General features: G+C 38.0%; 1 long non-coding RNA gene across 1 annotated transcript in view; it reads left to right on the forward strand.

The window, feature by feature from the left end:
* The first annotated feature begins 606 nt into the window (after positions 1 to 606).
* LOC129533391 (uncharacterized) overlaps positions 607 to 18,708 on the forward strand; it is a 31,497-nt gene continuing 13,395 nt past the window's right edge. The window contains exons 1-4 of the long non-coding RNA XR_008679604.2: positions 607 to 785; positions 3,585 to 3,708; positions 9,103 to 9,890; positions 14,718 to 14,834. This is a non-coding gene — a long non-coding RNA (uncharacterized lncRNA). The remainder of the gene's footprint in view (positions 786 to 3,584; positions 3,709 to 9,102; positions 9,891 to 14,717; positions 14,835 to 18,708) is intronic.

Here is an 18,708-nt window from a genome sequence, read left to right on the forward strand (position 1 = left end):
AAGATCACTGATCACAGATTATCATAACAGATACAATAATAATAAAAATGTGTACAATATTGTGAGAATTACCAAAACATGGCACAGAGACTTAAGTGAGCACATGCTATTGGAAAAATGGTGCCAATAAACTTCAATGCAGGGTTGCCTCAGGCCTTCAATTTGCAAAAATTGCAACCTCTGCCAAGCAAAATAAAGTGAGGCACAGTAAAAGGAGTTATGCCTGTATTTCATCGCTTCAAAAGAGGCAAAAAAGGAAGAATAAAAAATAAATGTTGGAACAAACAAAAAAAAGGGAAGATTATGGACTTCAATGCAACTATATTAGTGTCTACATTATATGTAAAGTGATTAAAATCCTATTAAGACAAAGATTGTCATACTTGATGATTAATACAAAATCTATATCATTTTTATGAGACACACTTTAAATGAAAGTGTATCAGTTAGCTACTGTGTCAAGAAAACTCAGTGTCCTAAAATAGAATGCTTGTGATCATCATCATCATCATCATTTATGTGGCTATGGGTTGGCTATGAGTCAGCTGACTTCAGCTGACTCATGTCAGCAGGTTGGTTGACAGCTCCACTCAAGTCTGGCCTTGATGGAGAAGGTTAGCAGGGCCAGCTATAGGATGTGTCGCTCATTCTCCACATGGAACCAGTGGGCTAGTGTGAACATATTTTCATGGTGATGCTAAAAATACAAAAATATAAGCACACAAATCTTATGGCGGCTTAGTCTCTGAAATTTGCAACACTTCTACTTCAGTCCCTTGGACAATGTAAGTAATAAGGCTGATCCCAGAGTCAGAGTTGAAGGGTACTGCAGTTACATGGTAAAAGATCTGAAGCAGAAAATGTATAAAATAAGCCTATTACATCTTACAGGAGAAAGCAAAAACTATAAAAACCTATTAAGATTCTTCAAAAGCCAATCTGAAAAGGCTATCACTGACCAAAGATGAGACCACTTAAGCATCAAAATTAGTAACTGAATAGATTGAAGCTCACTGAATATTTAAATACATGAATTTATAAATTCACCAGAAAAAGAATTAGTTAGCATTGGAAGACCCTAGGAAACCTATTCTTTACGCTAAAAACTGTTGTTGTTTTTTTTTTTTTTTTAAGAAAAGAAGGATTTCTTTGCCTTTTCTATTTTAATGATACCTTGGAAAACTAAAGAGTAGATAAGGAGAAACACCTCTTTATAGGAAGGGTGAATGATTAAATTAGAATGCCATTATTTTTAGCTGGCTAGCCATATATAGAAGAATAAAACTGGACCCCAACCGTTCATGACAAAAAATTCACTCAAGGTGGACTAAAGATTTAAAGATAACACCTCAAACTGTAAGAATCTTAGAAGAAAACCTAGGAAACACCATTCTGGACATTAGCTTTGGGAAAGATTAAATAGCGGGGTTAGGTGTAAAATTTCTTGGTTTTACACCTATATTCTGTTTCTTATTATTCTATATTCTGTTTCTATATACATTGATGTTACACTCATATAGACCACCCCAGCCATGTAGTTCCCTCATATAGTGCACTCAGAAATGAAATCCTTAGATAAGTTTGGGACCGTCTTTATATTTGATTTGTAATTCTGGAATCTCACCTACTTAAATTATTGTCATTTAAAAATATGTATGAATTCTAATTTATAATTTTCTGAAGTATTTTTAATGAAATGTTTTATATAGGGTCTGGAAAATGACTTCCCTTGTGACACTATATCTGTGGCAACATAATTTTCCAAATTCATTAAATTAGCCTGATTTATCCTCAGTACAAATCATATGGTTAATAAGCCTGGAGATCATGTTGAAGGTTTCTCACATTCAGAACTTTTATAGATTTTCTTCAGTATGAAATTTCTGATGTAGAGAGAATTGCAAATTGTAGATCAAGTCACAGTCATAAGTCATTTTGCCTGTGTGTGTTTTCTTATTTCTAATAAGGGCTGAAGTATAGCCGAAAGTTTTTGCACATTTATTCAATGCAAAGGGCTTCTCAACAGTATAAATTATCTAATGTACAATGAGATATGACTTCTTGGTAAAAGATTTGCCACATTTAGTACATTTATAGGGCTTATGCCCAGTATAAAACCTCTGATAAACCATAAGTTACGATTTCCAGATACAGGTTTTCCCACATTCAGTAAGGCTTCTCTCCTGTACAAGTCCTCTCATTTCTTTTTCTTTCTTTCATTTTTTTTTTGAAACAATGTCTCACTCTGTTGCCCAGGCTGGAGTGCTGCTGTGTGATCTCAGCTCACTGCAACCTCTGCCTCCCAGGTTCAAGCGATTCTCCTGCCTCAGCCTCCTGAGTAGCTGGGACTACAGGCATGCACCACCACCCCTGGCTAACAGGCATGCACCACCACGCCTGGCTAATTTTTGTATTTTTAGTAGAGATTGGTTTTCACCATGTTGCTCAGGCTGGTCTCAAATGTCTGGCCTCAAGCAATCCACCCGCCTCAGCCTCCTAAAGTGCTGGGATTACAGGCGTGAACCCCATGTCCAGCCATCCTCACGTTTCTAAAGTTCTGAGTTGTGCCTGAAAATTTTCCCATATTTCATGCATTCAAATTTCTCTTTCCAGTATGAATTCTCATATGTACAATGAGTGCTGACATCTGGGTTCAAACTTTTCTACATTCATTACATTCATAGAGTATTTTGCCTGTGTGAATTTCTTTTGTCATGTTAAGATGTAACTATGCCTGAAAACTTTTTACATAGGTTACAATTATAGGGGTTTTTCCTAGTATGAATTCTCTAATATATAATGAGGCAGATCTTCTTTCTGAACGTTTTCCTGCAATGAGAACATTCATAGGAATTTTCTCCTGTATGAGTTTTTTGGTGCATAATGAGGTATGAGTTCCTACTAAATGCCTGGACATGCATAGTACATATGTATGCTTTCTCTCCTATATGAGGTCTCTGATGTACAATAAAAAGTGACTTTTAGACAAAGACTTTTCCACACTCATTGCATTCATAGGGCATCTTGTCTTCATGATTAATCACATATTTATAAACGGATGATCCATGAGTCAGCATTTGGTCACATTTATTATAGTCAATGAGATTCCAAGTATTCTCATTCTTGGTATGGAATAAACTATAGCTAAGTAATTTTTTTCTTTTTTTCTTCACAAGAGTATGGATGTCACTAAATAATTTATGATATTCATTATGCTGTTCATGTTTCTTTTAAACTCCTGTTATGACTAAGTAAACCTAAATTATGTATCCAATTATTCCCCCAATACTCCATATTTGTGAGGTCTTTGTCTTTTCAGAAGAAGGCTGGTACTCAGAGGGAAAAATTTTCCAAATGCATTTTATGCAAAACCTCCCTTTTCCAACACTGTTGTATTTTTGGTGAATGCAAACTGCCTTATCAGCCTGCCTCGGTTTTCCTGGAACCCATCTATTTGATCATCAGCTTGACAAACTTCTTTATTAAAGGAGTATAATGAGCCACTTATTTTTGTTATCTCATTATTTTAATTATTTTATTATCTCACTATTTTCATTATCTCAATTTTTTCATTATCTCATTAGACAACGAAACATCTTCAACTATGATGGCTTCTGGTTCTTCTGGCATATTATTTCAATCTAAAAAAAGAGATGATGAAAAAGACTAAAAATAAGGAAAAAGTGAGACCGAGATAGAAGAGGTATAGTAAGTATGGCTAAAACAGGTATGAATGGGACAGGTTTATTTTTGCCATCAACTCTCAAATGCCGTATTCTAACTTACTCATTAATAGTCCAAACCTTGAGGTTCTCCCCCCAGTGTCCATGGTTGTTCTCCACGCTTCAGTATGACAGTCGTGTTTGCTTTGGTAGATACTGTTTGTACAAAATAACACAAAACTTGGGTATCAGTACTAGAATAGAAGAATTATCCCAAAACTCGGCCTCAGTACCTTGGCTTGAGACTCCAGAATAATGGGGAAAATTAAGCTACCCATTTTTACCTTGACAAAGTCAATATCATTTATAGGTAAATGAGTCAATTTTGCTATTATTTAGGCAAGAGAGATGCATAATCCTTCAAGGGCAAAAGCAATAAATATTTCTGAGGCCACAAAACCAAAGTGAAAGTGCTCAGTATTGGAAACATTCTAATTCAGGGACTCTATCCTCATGCACTAAAATGAGGGTAATGACTATAACTCTCTAACATCACATCATATATAGGACTCTCTGAGCAAGGTCCAGTTGCTGCCACTCCTCCTGTTTGAAGTCCACAGCCACATCCTCAAATGACAATAAATGCTATACATAGGTAAATCCCACTTCATCTGAAATAATCAGAATTGTTTGATGTGGACAAGATGGGAAAATATTCTGTTTAATTTCATGGGTGAATTTTATCAAATTGCCAAGCAATAGATAATTGCAAAGCTGCTTTAAGTTTTCTAGATCACACAGAGAAAAGCTCCCAAGTTTGTTTTTTTTCCCATTCAACCAGTATGATTTTGTTACAAAAACCACATATAACACCTACATGAACAATACAAATCAGAGGTAAGTCATTAATATTCTACAAAAATTCCTATGTAAAATATTCGTAAGAAGAACCTGCTATACATAAAGTAAGAATCTACTAGTCCAAAGTAAACTGAGATGTTCTTTTCAGGAACAGCATGATAACTCAGATTTAGGAAATCTACCGGTATAATTTATCAAATATGTTGGTGAATCAAAACTGTAGTTATGGTTTGTGGAACAGGAGAGTCAGCTGGTCAGTGTCTGGCCATTGTTGAGCTGCAACTGTTTTGCTTATCTTGATGCCAGTGTTTGTTTAGCTGCTAGAGAAAAAGAAAAAAACCTTGTGGCAGTTAGAACATAGTTTATTCTTTAACTGTAGGGGTACATGATTTAACCCTCATCTGGCAATGGCCTTAGGTCTTTTTTATAATTTAGTATCTTATTGACACAAAGAGTCTATTCTATTAGTCTCATGATCTCTATTTTAACATCTTGATTCATTGCAGTGTGTAGGGTGGCCATGTGCCTTAAAGATGGCCACCCCATGGTGCCTGGCTGGAGGCCAGTGTGCATTGGAATATGCCAATGCTGTGCAGTAGGGCAACAGTCCCCCAGTTGACCTGAAGGGCCAAACTATCTGGTCAGAAGTAGGGAGGGCAATGAAAGCTAACTCCTGGAAAGCTTCCTGGGGGAGAAGGTAGGGTCCCTGGAGCCAAACTATCTGGTCAGAAGTAGGGAGGGCAATGAAAGCTAATTCCTGGAAAGCTTCCTGGGGGAGAAGGTAGGGTCCCTGGAAAATGTTTCCAGGTTCTAGAAGCCTAACTGGTGCAGAGTGGGTGACATGTAGTGGGGAGGGAGCATAGGTGGGGGAAGAGGGGTGTATCAATGAGTAAATAAAAGCAAGGTGAATTTTAATACTCTGAATCTGGTGGTTGGGCTGCAGGAGCTCAGGGAACTGAAAGGCCATTGGGAGGGGCAAGTCTAAAAAAAAAACAGGAAAAAACTGACATTTCTATGCAGGTAGCATCACTCTCCCTCACCTCAAACCAACAAACCTATCTCCTTCCCCCAGACTAACTCTCCTGTGCACTACAAGATGAAGCTCAGAGCTTGGGACATTTGCTGGAGATTTTCTTTCAGCTGTAGAAAAAAAAACACCCTCTATCAATTTATTCCTGAATCTATAGCCCAGAAACTTTCCTTCCAGTAATATGAAGTATCTTTCTTTTTATTCACGTCTTATTTTATGTCCTTTGGTAGAATTTTGACCTTTTCTCTATCCCAGTTTTGGACATTTCTGGTAAGGTTTATTCCTACGTCTTTTGTGGTTTATGTTAACTGCTGTGAAATAAGTAATTTTAATTATTAATATTTTCTAATAAGTTACTGGTGGCATGAAGCAAAGGTATTGATTTTTAAATATGTTTTAAAACTTCTGACCTGTACAAAAAGGTATGCAATCAGAAATAAAAATAGTCCAGGCATGGTGGCTTATGCCTATAATCCCAGTGCCTTGGGAGGCTAAGGCTAGAGGATTGCTTGAGCCCAGGAGTTTGAGACCAGCCTGGGCAGCATTAAAAGGTCCCATCTCTAAAAAATTTTTTAAAAATTAGCCAGGCATGTTGGCACATGCCTGTAGTCCAAGATACTCGGGAGAATGAGGCAGGAGAGTCACTTGGGCCTAGGAATTTGAGGTCACAGTGAGCCTTGATGGCACCACTGCAATCCAGCCTGGGTGACAGAGTGAGATCCTGTTTCAAAAAATTAAGTAAATAAAAATAAACACCTTCTGATCAGTGGTGAAATTTTTTTAAAAAGTAAAAATTAAAAAGCATTTCTCTATCTTCACCCTCAATCCCAAGATTCTCCTCAAATTAACATTGTTTCCACATTTTTCTATATAATTTTCCAGAAAACATATCCCTTATAGAATGGACCATTCTATAATTCTGTTCTGTAGCTTACTATTTCATGTATCTCAAAGAGCATTGCATGGCACCATGTATGGATTCACATCATTTTTAATGCCTCATAGCATCCTATTATATACATGTATCTAACAAGTCTCCTAACAATTAATTTTGAGATTTTTTCTTTTTTTAAATAAACTGCTGTGAAAAAAACATTATTTTGGGGTATTTTGGAAAGTATATTCATAGAAAAAATTTCTAACAGTGAAATTATTTGATCAAAGAGTTTCTACTTTTCACTGTAACAGGAAAAAAATGAAAATAATTTCCCTACTACTGTACTAAAACTGTACTAAAACCTGTATTAAGTTTTGGTCCTTTCTACTTAAATGAATTTTTCTCACATTTTTGGCGTAAATGTGAGAATGAACAAATGGCTTTCTTTCTCATTCTTTCCAATAATTTTACCTATTATTTCATTTTCTGGTTTTTTTTTCCTTTGGTTATAGTTTCAGCACATGCTGAATTGTAGCAGCGACAATGACAATATTTGTCTTGTTCATGGCTTTAAAGGACCAATGAACATGGTTCTAATAATTCTTCGTTTAGTCTAACATTTACTGTAGATTTCTAGCCAACCTGGTGCTGGGCAGACCTGGAACCTGAGTCTGCAGGGGGCAGCCTAGAGCCTGGGGCTGCAGGGCCTGTCTTGGTTCTGGGGTGAGCTTCAAGCCTGGGGCCAGGGGAGCCCGCCTAGCGTCTGGGGCCAAAGGCCTAGACTGGAGCCTAGAGCTGGCCTGGCAGCAGGATTCACTGGGACTGGGATCCCAGCACCAGGCTGGGGTCCATGGCAAAGTTGGGTGCTCACTTCTCTCTCCTTCCCCCACAAAGAGGGTATCTCTCTCCTCACTGCCTTGCCTTGTGGGAGGGGTGACCAGTAATGTAAACCTCTCCTTCCTACACTCTTCAAGGCATCTTTTCTTATTCTGTGCTACACCCAGGTGCTGTCATCCTTAGCTCTTATGAAGACATTTTCATGAATAAAAAGTTGTTCAAATTGATGTTTCTGCAAGGGGACAAGCACTGGAAAATCCTACGCCACCATCTTGCTAACATCACACCTGGCATGACAATTCTTTTCTTTCGGCACTTGAAAAATACTGTGCTGCTTCCTGTTGGCCTCCATGGTTTCTGAGGAGATATCAACTCTCATTCGAATTCTATTTCTCCTATATGGAATGCATTGTTTCTCTCTGGCAGCTTTCATTATTTTTACTTTCTCTTTGGTTTTTAGAAATGTGACTACAATGTTTCCTGGCATGGATTTCTTTTCATTTTATCTTGTTTGGGATTCACTCAGCTTCTTGAATTTCTAAATTTGGGGTGGGGGTTGGCCAAATTTGGGAAATTTTCAGCCATTATTATTTTGAATACTTCTTTAGCCTCATCCTCATTCTTCTCTCCTTCATGAGTGCCAAAGACATGAATGTAAGATCTTTCGATATAGTTCCACATTTCCATGAGGCACTGTTCTATTTTCTTTTCTTCTATTTTCTCTCTATTGTTCAGATTGCATAATTTCTACTGTTCTTTCACTTAGTAATACTATTCTCTGTCCCCTCTCCTGCCATTCTGCTATTGAGTCCATTCACAGAGTTTTAAAATTTTAGTTATTGTATGTTCCCATTCTAAAATTTCCATTTTGTTTTTCTTTATATCTTCTGTTTATTTGCTGAGATGTTCTGTTTTTCATTTGTAATTGTTCATTGAGGCATTTTTACAATGGCTGCTTAACAATCTTTGTCAGATAATTTTAATACCTCTGTCATCTTGATTGGCAGCTAATGATTGTCTTTTTTCCTTCAGTGTAATATCTTCCTGGCTTTTTATGAATGTTTTTTAAATTGAAACCTGGACATTTTGTGTATTATATTATAAGACCTAGATCTTAATTAATCCTTCTGTGGTAGCTGGCTTCCTGTGACAGCACTCCAGCAGAGGAAGTGGGGGTGACACCACATTGTTACTTTCAGGTATAGGTAGGAGTCCAGTTTACCACTCAGCCTCCATTGATGCCCAAGGTGAGAAAGGCTCCTCACTTCTTGGGGAATGGGAGTTTCAGCTCCCCGCAAGTTCTCCACCGGCTGGGAGGGGGAGGAGTACTGTGTTACTGCCTCCACTCCATGTGGCCTGTGCTGGTGTTGCCAGGGGAGGAGCCTCATTACTGTTAGGAAGTGGTGAAAGTCCTGACTCTCCATTACCCCAGTATTCTCTGACACTACCCCAGTGGGAAAGGAGTGGGGCATTACTACAGGATGGTTGAGAAAGTCTAAGGTCTTCACTTGGTCTTCAGTGACATCATGGATGAAGAAGGGTTCTTTACCACCCAACAGGGATGAAACTCCTGGCTCCATACTCAGCCTTCCCCATTACAACTTGGCAAGAGTGGGAGGCTAGGCTCCCCACTCAGTCTTTTTTTTTTTTTTTTTGTAGAGATGGAGTCTTGGTCTGTCGCCCAGGCTGGAGTGCAGTGGCGCAATCTTGGCTCACTGCAACCTCCGCCTCCCGGGTTCAAGGGTCCAAGCAATTCTCCTGCCTCAGCCTCCCGAGCAGCTGGGACTACAGGTGCACGCTACCACAACTAACTAATTTCTTTTGTCTTTTAATAGAGACGGGGTTTCACCGTGTTACCCAGGCTGGTCTCGACCTCCTGAACTCAGGCAGTGCGTCCACCTCGGCCTCCCAAAGTGTTAGGATTACAGGTGTGAGCCACTGCACCCGGCCCCCACTCAGTCTTTTAGACATGGGTGAGTGTTTTTGTCTGCTCAGGCTACCATAACAAAATACGACAGACTGGGCAGCTTAAACAACAGAAATTAATTTTCTCTCAGTACTGCAGACAGGCAGTTCAAGATCAATGATTTGCCAGCAGTGTTGGTTTCTTTGCGTCCTCACATGACAGAGAGAGTGAGCTCACTGGTTTCTCTTCTTATTACCTCATTTATTGTCAATTACCTCCTAAAGGCCCTGTCTCCAAATACAGTCACATTGCGGGTGTGAAAGGGGAATAAATCTTGGGGCCCCAAAATCACCAAGCTAAAGGGAAAAGTCATGCTAGACACTGCTTAGGGCAAACCTGCCTCCCATTCTACTCAAAGTCATCCCTCTGATCACTGAGATAAATGGCTATCTGACTGCATTTATCTCTGATAATGCATAATCCCTGATCTCCCAAAATTTCATCAAGATCTAAAGTTTATTTTGCTGTACAACTTCTTTTTTTGAAGTTTTACTTGCTTCCAACACAAGGAAGGCAAGTTTTCCCACTTCCATAATTTTGGAAGGCAGGTAACTCCTTATGGAGTTTAAGCTGACTTCTAACAGGGAAGACAAGTTTCGTTTTTTTTCTGCTCCTAGGATGGTAGAGAGCAGTCTTCCGTCTGAGACCCATCCCTAGGTAAGTAAATGAACTGGGGTTTGTCTTGGCTGAAGTTAAGATTAACAACCAGCTGGTCTTAATTTCTTCTTACCGTTAGAGCACTCAATAATCATATTAAGTTGTGTGATTGTTTTGCTTAGCTTTTTTTTGTTGTTTGTTTCTGTTTTTGTTGTTGTTTCAGTCTTTTCCCCATTGAGTTTGACCAACTATATCTGACATGATCAAATCCAAAGGAATGTTCCAAATTATGGGGTACAAAGCCTCTAAAGTGGCTAAATTCCCACAAAAAAGGGCTTTATTTACATAACAAGGCCACTTTTTTGCTAGCCAGGAGAAACCAAAAAAGCAGTGGCTGTCTCCCAGGCTACAGTTCCATAGCTAAGATTATGCCATGTTTTTTTTCACCAGCCTGGGTTTGGTTCCTAAGTCAAGCTCTGGTTTGATACCTGGTACTTCTGAAGTAGCATCAATTTGTCCTAGCTGAAATATGGTAATGAGATTTTAAGAATATTTTTTAAAGGAGCTCAGTGGTTAAAAGTCAGCTTAATTAAAAGCTAACATCCAAGATGTGTGTGTATGTGTAAGTGTGTGTGTGTGCGTGTTCGTATTTAAAAGGCCTTCATATTTTTGTTTTGTTTTTCCTCTCCTAGGACCTTGTCTTTGTTGAGCAAAAGTTTTTTCTTCTCATTTGACTGAACTATGTTTTCTTTATTTACTTCTGCTGTCTCTCCTTTCTCTTGCACCCTCTGCTGCATGAGGAACCTAAAATAGTTTATAATACCCTGGGATTCCTTAAAGCAAATGGAGAAGGTACCAGACTTCCTTTTGGGGAGAAATATTTGTTTTTCCTTATGGAACCCCAAGAGTGTAAACAGACAAGTTCATCTCAGCCTTTTTGTTTGTTTGTTTTTGTTTTTGTTTAGAGGAAGGCTCACTCTTGTCACCCAAGCTGGAGTGCAATGGCATGATCTTGGCTCACTGCAAACTCTGCCTCCCAGATTCAAGTGATTCTCCTGCCTCAGCTTCCTGAGTAGCTGGGATTACAGGCGCCTGCCACCAAGCCTGGCTAATTTTTGTATTTTTAGTAGAGACAGGGTTTTACCATGTTGGCCAGGCTGGTCTGGAACTCCTGACATCAGGTGATCCACCCCACCCCTTGGCCTCCCAAAGTGCTGGGATTACAGGCATGAGCCACCACATCCGGCCTGTCTCAGCTCTTAAACTGGTTGCTTTTGTATTGTGTTACCTAATTTTTTGACTAAAATAGTTATTGCAACAGAGGCTACTCGGGTTTTTAAGGAAGAGTGTAGTTTAGACACTTAGAAATGTTTTTGTTTAAAAAAAAATTTAAGTGCACTGTAAAAGCATCACATGGTCTAGCTTCATAATAATTCTCCCTTTTTGAAAACCCAGGATTCAGTGTGGGCTCTGCCCAAAGATTAGAGATCCCAGTTAAAAGATAGGTAGTCCCCATCTAAATAAAATTTGGTCTCCTTATAGAATCCTATGATTGATTTCTATAACTTAATGTTTGATTTGGCATACATCTTTAATCTCCCTCTAGCACCACCAGACTTTTTCTCTCTGTACCTTGAGATGTAGATTTTGCTATCTGATTTTTCACCTAAAGGTAGTTTCTTTCAATATGCAGATTTAGGGCTATTTATCTGACAACTTCCAGGGTAATGAAACAGGTTATCAAGAGTTTGCAAGTCTATGGGTAAAAAAAAGGAGGTCTTATGAATTTATAAGTTGTACTTCTATCAGTATGCCTAATACGTCTATGTATTTATGTGTTGTATACATAGTTTTACTATTAAAAATACATAAAAGAGCTCCAATTAGCTTAAAGAAAAATAAAAATGCTTAAATCAAATACTTTATGAGAAGAAGGAAAGACTAGTCAAATGCTTTTTCAAGTTTATGTAACTTAAGGAAAATATTTAATAAATAAGCTAGCTTTAAAATTATTGGTAAAGTAATATGAGAAATGTCTTAAGAATTGCCTGTATAGATTTTTTTGTTTGCATTCATTGATCAAGCAATTTCATACTTATCCCTGCCAAATACTACAAAGTGTCAAAATTTGGCATAGGGGTTACAAAACTATACACCTAGCTCAAAACAGAATGATATTTGCTTGTGTAATTTTTAATAAATAAGACATTGATATTGGTTTAATGAATATAGCTACATCTTAAATTATTTAGTAAAATAACCATAACTTCTAAGCTTGAGGCTTTAGGCAGTCTAGTCCCCAGGCAGGAAGGGGGTTTATTTTGGGAAAGGACTGTTATCATCTTTGTTTCAAAGCTAAACTGTAAACTAAGTTCCTCTCAAAGTTGGTTTGGCGTACACCCAGGAATGAACAAGGACAGCTTGGAGGTTAGAAGCAAGATGGAGTCAGTTAGGTCAGATCTTTTTCATTGTCTCAGTTATGATTTTGCAATGGTGGTTTCAAAATGATGATGACTTAAATGATGACTATAGCAGTTTTCATAAATAATCTAGGTAAACAATTAAAATAATTAGGTAAATGTAATGGGATAAATACTTGTAGACAAACTTGTCATAATTTAGAATCTAAAGTTATATTAAATTAATAGATATTTCATTATTTGAGTATTTTCAATAAAAATATATTGTAGGGAAACATTATTTTTTTAAAATATGTGTCATTTTTAAAAAGATGAATAATTTTTATCTAATTCAAAGTTTATTTAAAGGTTATATGTAAAACAAGGCAAAAAGAACCAGGAAATAAGAGAGATGTGAAGAAAGTTGTAGAAATAAAAAAGTATTTTTTGGTAAGAAAGTTTAAAGAAAAATAACTTTATATGAGAAAGAATCTTGTATAGGAAATTCTGTCCTAGAATAAAATGACTGGTTGTTTAAGAAAGAGGGATGTTCAGGGCAAACCAGAAAGTCCAAGCATGTAATAAATGGTTTGTGTAAGTCATAATAAGAGGATTTATTTTTGAAAACTTTTATATGATCAAGTTGTCTATAATTAAATGGACATTATAATGGTCTTTCTAGAAATTGAGTTTTAATTAGAAAAACACATACACTAAAGAATTGGTTCAAACTATGAAATTTTCTTAAGGTATTGCTTTACTCTTAATAAGTTACAAGACATTATAATTAATTTTATGCAAAGTTCAAGTTTTACTGCATCTCACTGTTTTCAGCTTTCTCTCCCCTCTTAAAGGGCCTGAAATAATAACTCTATCCTTCAACTCATTTTCAGATCCTGTAAGTTTTTTTCTTCAGGTTCTAACTTGGGCCTGACACTTAAAAAAAAAGTTTTATATTAAAGGTCTAAAGGAAATGTTTCCTTCTAACATAATATTCCCCATAGGAAACAGCAGTCACCCTGCAGTAGGTCTTTTCTCTTGCCTTGAGTGACTGGCCTAATAAACAGATCTTAGCCTTTATCTAAATAATTTCTATATCATTACTACTAAGTTGGGTTTGCTTAGAAAAAAACTGAGATTAAAAAAATTTAAATTAAAGTTATTATATTCCTGTAACTTTCTATATGTCCATTAAAGTCCTATGCCATTAAGTTAAAGGGCTTTGACACCTGGGTCTAAAAGGTCACCAAGTCCTGCTAAATCTTAATACTGACAGCAGTTAAAGCCTCATCTTCAGACCCCATAGAAGATGCCAATCAAAGTACACTGTGTTCATGAGACACACAGCCAGAAATTAAAGCTATTCAACTCCTCAAGGCCCAGAGACTGTCACGGAAGAGGTGGGCAGGTGAGATTATAAGGGCTGATTTTGAGAGATAAAATAACTTCAGTTTCTATATAAATTAACCATTAATATCAAAGGCACACTGATGCAAGACTGGAATATTGGCCCCTGTGTCTGATGAACAAGGTTTTCTTGAAGCATTAACCAATTCCTTAATAAAGGTTATAAAGGTTTAAAAGGCTTATGGAAATTATATCTTATGGCCAAGATGATTAAAATTCTATAGATCATTTATAAAATTTTGAAAAAAATTTAATTGGCTTCATGCTGTCTTAATTAGGGCTTATTTTTTGGAAAATTATGTCTCCTCTCTCGAACAATGAAGGCTTTTTGCCTTTTTTGAAATCCTTGAGTTATCACTTTGGTTAAATAAATGACTTATTTTACAATGACCTGTGATCCTATTTTGTGATATCAAGTGTTTTAAACATTTGATATTTGACAAACTTCCCAAATCAAATTATAAATCATGTGTTTTTCTGATGTAATTAATCCTTTAAGATATTAGGTTCTGTAAAGTCCAAAAATTACATATTTGGCTTATTTAGTATCAAAATCATACAGGAAGCATTGTCACATATGAAATGGTATTTGGCTTTCTTTCGGCTGTATTTGTATACATACATTATATATTTATAAAATTTCTATACAATTATAGGAAACTCCTATAATTCTGATATGACTTTTAGTGTATGTTATCAGATATAATTATAATTGTCATGTTAAATTATTTTTTGCCACAGAAGTAACAGATTTCCTTGTTAATCGTTTCTTTGACTATGGCTGCCTAAAACTTTTTGTCATCCATGAACAATTGTTGTCTTGTTTTGGTCCTCTTTAGAAGATGGTTTTATAATCAGCTATAAAACTCTAACAGGTGTTCTTGAATGCAGGGTTCTGATAACTTTGGAGATTGTGACATGAGAATAGAGGAAAACCTTTCAGGACTCATGGAGAGCTGAAATGTTCATGAAAATCAAGCAGAACAGGAATTAACTCCATAGACTGAACTAATAGAAGACTGAAGTAATCTTTTTTACTTTTTGCCTAAAATGTTGCTGATCCTTTGTTTTGTTTTTTCAGAGTCAAGGAAACTTTTTTTAAGCTATTCACAGCTTTTAACAACTTAGTATACTCCTAAGAACAAAATGTGGAGCATATCTCTCTTTACGTGATTTCTCCAGAATTTGGAAACTATTTGTGAGTATTGTTAACTTACAGCAATTTAGTTATTTGCATAAGCACAATAAGAATGCTTTCTTTTGCAACAGGACACCATTGGAGAAACTGTTTATTTTACCAAGGCTTTGACTGTAATGGTGTGCTTTCATTTAAGGACTCAAACTTGATTTATAGAGCCAATAAAAGCCCCTTGAGAAAACTAGCCTCATGCTTGTCTACACAGTCCCTCTACAGGGTTCCTGATCTGTGGCAAGTAAAGAATGTCACTTTCTGACAGGCTCAGGAGCCCCAAGTTATCATGAGACCTAAAAAGGAGAGGAATTTACCCAACTCATAGGTATTTGATGGTACAAATCCATGGCTGGGCTCAGCTTTAAAAAAGTGTTATCTGAGATTCCTTCTATGGAACAAAGTTCCATCAAAGGTAATTTTAAAAGCCTATGTGAAAAATAATTATTCTTGCTACACTTTATACAAATATTCTGGCCAAGTATAATAAGGCAAATTGGTCCTGCCATGATTTGTCTTTAGAAAAAATGGGAAACTGGAGATAGAAAAAGTATGTTTCAAGAGTTATAGTGCACCTGTTGTTAGATTCTGGTCTTGCCTAATGTTTTTCGGTTTTTATTATTTTCTACAATGTAGACTGAATTCTAATTTTTCCTGGCAATAAGTCTCCAAAATAATGTTTTCAATTATTTCTCCTTCTTTCTTTTCTTCTTACATTTTTTCTAATTTAAAATCACTGAAAACTAAACCATGTTTTCTTAAAGCCCTGTGAACTGAAACTAGACAACTTATACATCAGAAGAAAATAACAGCAACCTATTTACATACATAAGACACTTTTATACCTGCCTACGATATTACTTGAGTAATATTGCCTATATTGATTTTCCAGAAGTGTTCTTTTTTTGTTGTTATTTTTCTCCCTTCCTCCACCTATTTTATCTTCATAGGGCATGAGACTTCACAAAGTGCTAAAATTGAGCTTTCCTAATAATGTGGGACCTACTCATCTAGGAATAAACCATCCTAGCCATGAGAGATGAGACAAAACCTGAAACCAGAGACTCATTTTCTTCTAAAATGCTTTCTCCAAAAGATTTTCAAAGGAAAAGTGGGGAAGGTGAAAGGAAAATAAATTGGTGGTTCCAAAATGGCCAAATAGGAACAGCGCCAGTCTATAGCTCCCAGCGTGAGCGACGCAGAAGATGGGTGATTTCTGCATTTCCAACTGAGGTATCGGGTTCATCTCACTGGGGATTGTCGGACAGTGGGTGCAGGACAGTGAGTGCAGCACACTGAGCATGAGCCGAAGCAGGGCGAGGCATCACCTCACCCGGGAAGTGCAAGGGGTCAGGGAATTCCCTTTCCTAGCCAAGGGAAGGGAGGACAAACAGCAACTGGAAAATCGGGTAATTCCCACCCTAATACTGTGCTTTTCCGACAGTCTTAGCAAATGGCACACCAGGAGATTATATCCTGCGCATGGCTTGGAGGGTCCTACGCACGGCTTGGAGGGTCCTACGCACATGGAGCCTCGCTCATTGCTAGCACAGCAGTCTGAGATTGAACTGCAATGCAGCAGTGAGGCTGGGGGAGGGGTGCCCGCCATTGCTGAGGCTTGAGTAGGTAAACAAAGCGGCCAGGAAGCTCGAACTGGGTGGCGCCCACCGCAGCTCAAAGAGGCCTGCCTGCCTCTGTAGACTCCACCTCTGGGGGCAGGGCATAGTCGAACAAAAGGCAGCAGAAACCTCTGCAGACTTAAGTGTCCCTGGCTGACAGCTTGGAAGAGAGTAGTGGTTCTCCCAGCATGGAGCTTGAGATCTGAGAACAGACAGACTGCCTCAAGTGGGTCCCTGACCCCCGAGTAGCCTAACTGGGAGGCACCCCCCAGTAGGGGCAGACTGAAACCTCACACGGCCGGGTACCCCTCTGAGACAAAACTTCCAGAGGAACGATCAGGCAGCAGCATTTGCTGTTCACCAATATCTGCTGTTCTGCAGCCTCCACTGCTGATACCCAGGCAAAGAGGATTTGGAGTGGACCTCCAGCAAACTCCAACAGACCTTCAGCTGAGGGTCCTGACTGTTAGAAGGAAAACTAACAAACAGAAAGGACATCCACACCAAAACCCCATCTGTACATCACCATCATCAAAGACCAAAGGTAGGTAAAACCACAAAGATGGGGAAAAAACAGAGCAGAAAAACTGAATATTCTAAAAATCAGAGTGCCTCTCCTCCTCCAAAGGAACACAGCTCCTCACCCGCAATGGAACAAAGCTGGATGGAGAATGACTTTGACAAGTTGAGAGAAGAAGTCTACAGATGGTCAAACTTCTCCGAGCTAAAGGAGGAAGTTCAAACCCAATGCAAAGAAGTTAAAACCCTTGAAAAAAGATTAGATGAATGGCTAACTAGAATAACCAATGCAGAGAAGTCCTTAAAGGACCTGATGGAGCTGAAAACCATGGCACGAGAACTATGTGATGAATACACAAGCTTCAGTAGCTGATTTGATCAACTGGAAGAAAGGGTATCAGTGATGGAAGAGCAAATGAATGAAATGAAGTAAGAGAAGTTTAAAGAAAAAATAATACAAAGAAATGAACAAAGCCTCCAAGAAGTATAGGACTATGTGAAAAGACCAAATCTACATCTGACTGGTGTACCTGAAAGTGATGGAGAGAATGGAACCAAGTTGGAAAACTCTCTGCAGGGTATTATCCAGGAGAACATCCCCAACCTAGCAAGGCAGGCCAACATTCAAATTCAGGAAATACAGAGAATGCCACAAAGATACTCCTTGAGAAGAGCAACTCCGGGACACATAACCGTCAGATTCATCAAAGTTGAAATGAAAGAAAAAATGTTAAGGGCAGCCAGAGAGAAAGGTCGGGTTACCCACAAAGGGAAGCCCATCAGACTAACAATGTATCTCTCCGCAGAAACTCTACAAGCCAGAAGAGAGTGGGGGCCAATATTCAACATTCTTAAAGAAAAGATTTTTCAACCGAGAATTTCATATCCAGCCAAACTAAGCTTCATAAGTGAAGGAGAAATAAAATACTTTACAGACAAGCAAATGATGAGAGATTTTGTCACCACCAGGCCTGCCCTACAAGAGCTCCTGAAGGAAGCACTAAACATGGAAAGGAACAACTGGTACCAGCCACTGCAAAAACATGCCAAATTGTAAAGACCATTGAGGCTAGGAAGAAACGGCATCAACTGACGAGCAAAATAACCAGCTAACATCATAATGACAGGAACAAATTCACACATAACAATATTAACCTTAAATGTAAGTGGGCTAAATGCTCCAATTAAAAGACACGGACTGGCAAATTGGATAAAGAGTCAAGACCCATCAGTGTGCTGTATTCAAGAAACCCATCTCATGTGCAGAGACACACATAGGCTCAAAATAAAGGGATGGAGGAAGATCTACTAAGCAAATGGAAAACAAAAAAAGGCAAGGGTTGCAATCCTAGTCTCTGATAAAACAGACTTTAAACCAACAAAGATCAAAAGAGACAAAGAAGGCCATTACATAATGGTAAAGGGATCAATTCAACAAGAAGAGCTAACTGTCTTAAATATATATGCACCCAATACAGGAGCACCCAGATTCATAAAGCAAGTCCTTAGAGACCTACAAAGAGACTGAGACTCACACACAATAATAATGGGAGACTTTAACACCCCACTGTCAACATTAGACAGATCAAGGAGACAGAAAGTTAACAAGGATATCCAGGAATTGAACTCAGCTCTGCACCAAGCAGACCTAATAGACTTCTACAGAACTCTCCACCCCAAATCAACAGAATATGCATTCTTCTCAGCACCACACCACACTTACTCCAAAATTGACCACATAGTTG

This window comes from Gorilla gorilla, chromosome 4 (assembly GCF_029281585.2).
Source record: "Gorilla gorilla gorilla isolate KB3781 chromosome 4, NHGRI_mGorGor1-v2.1_pri, whole genome shotgun sequence".
Taxonomy (NCBI): domain Eukaryota; kingdom Metazoa; phylum Chordata; class Mammalia; order Primates; family Hominidae; genus Gorilla; species Gorilla gorilla.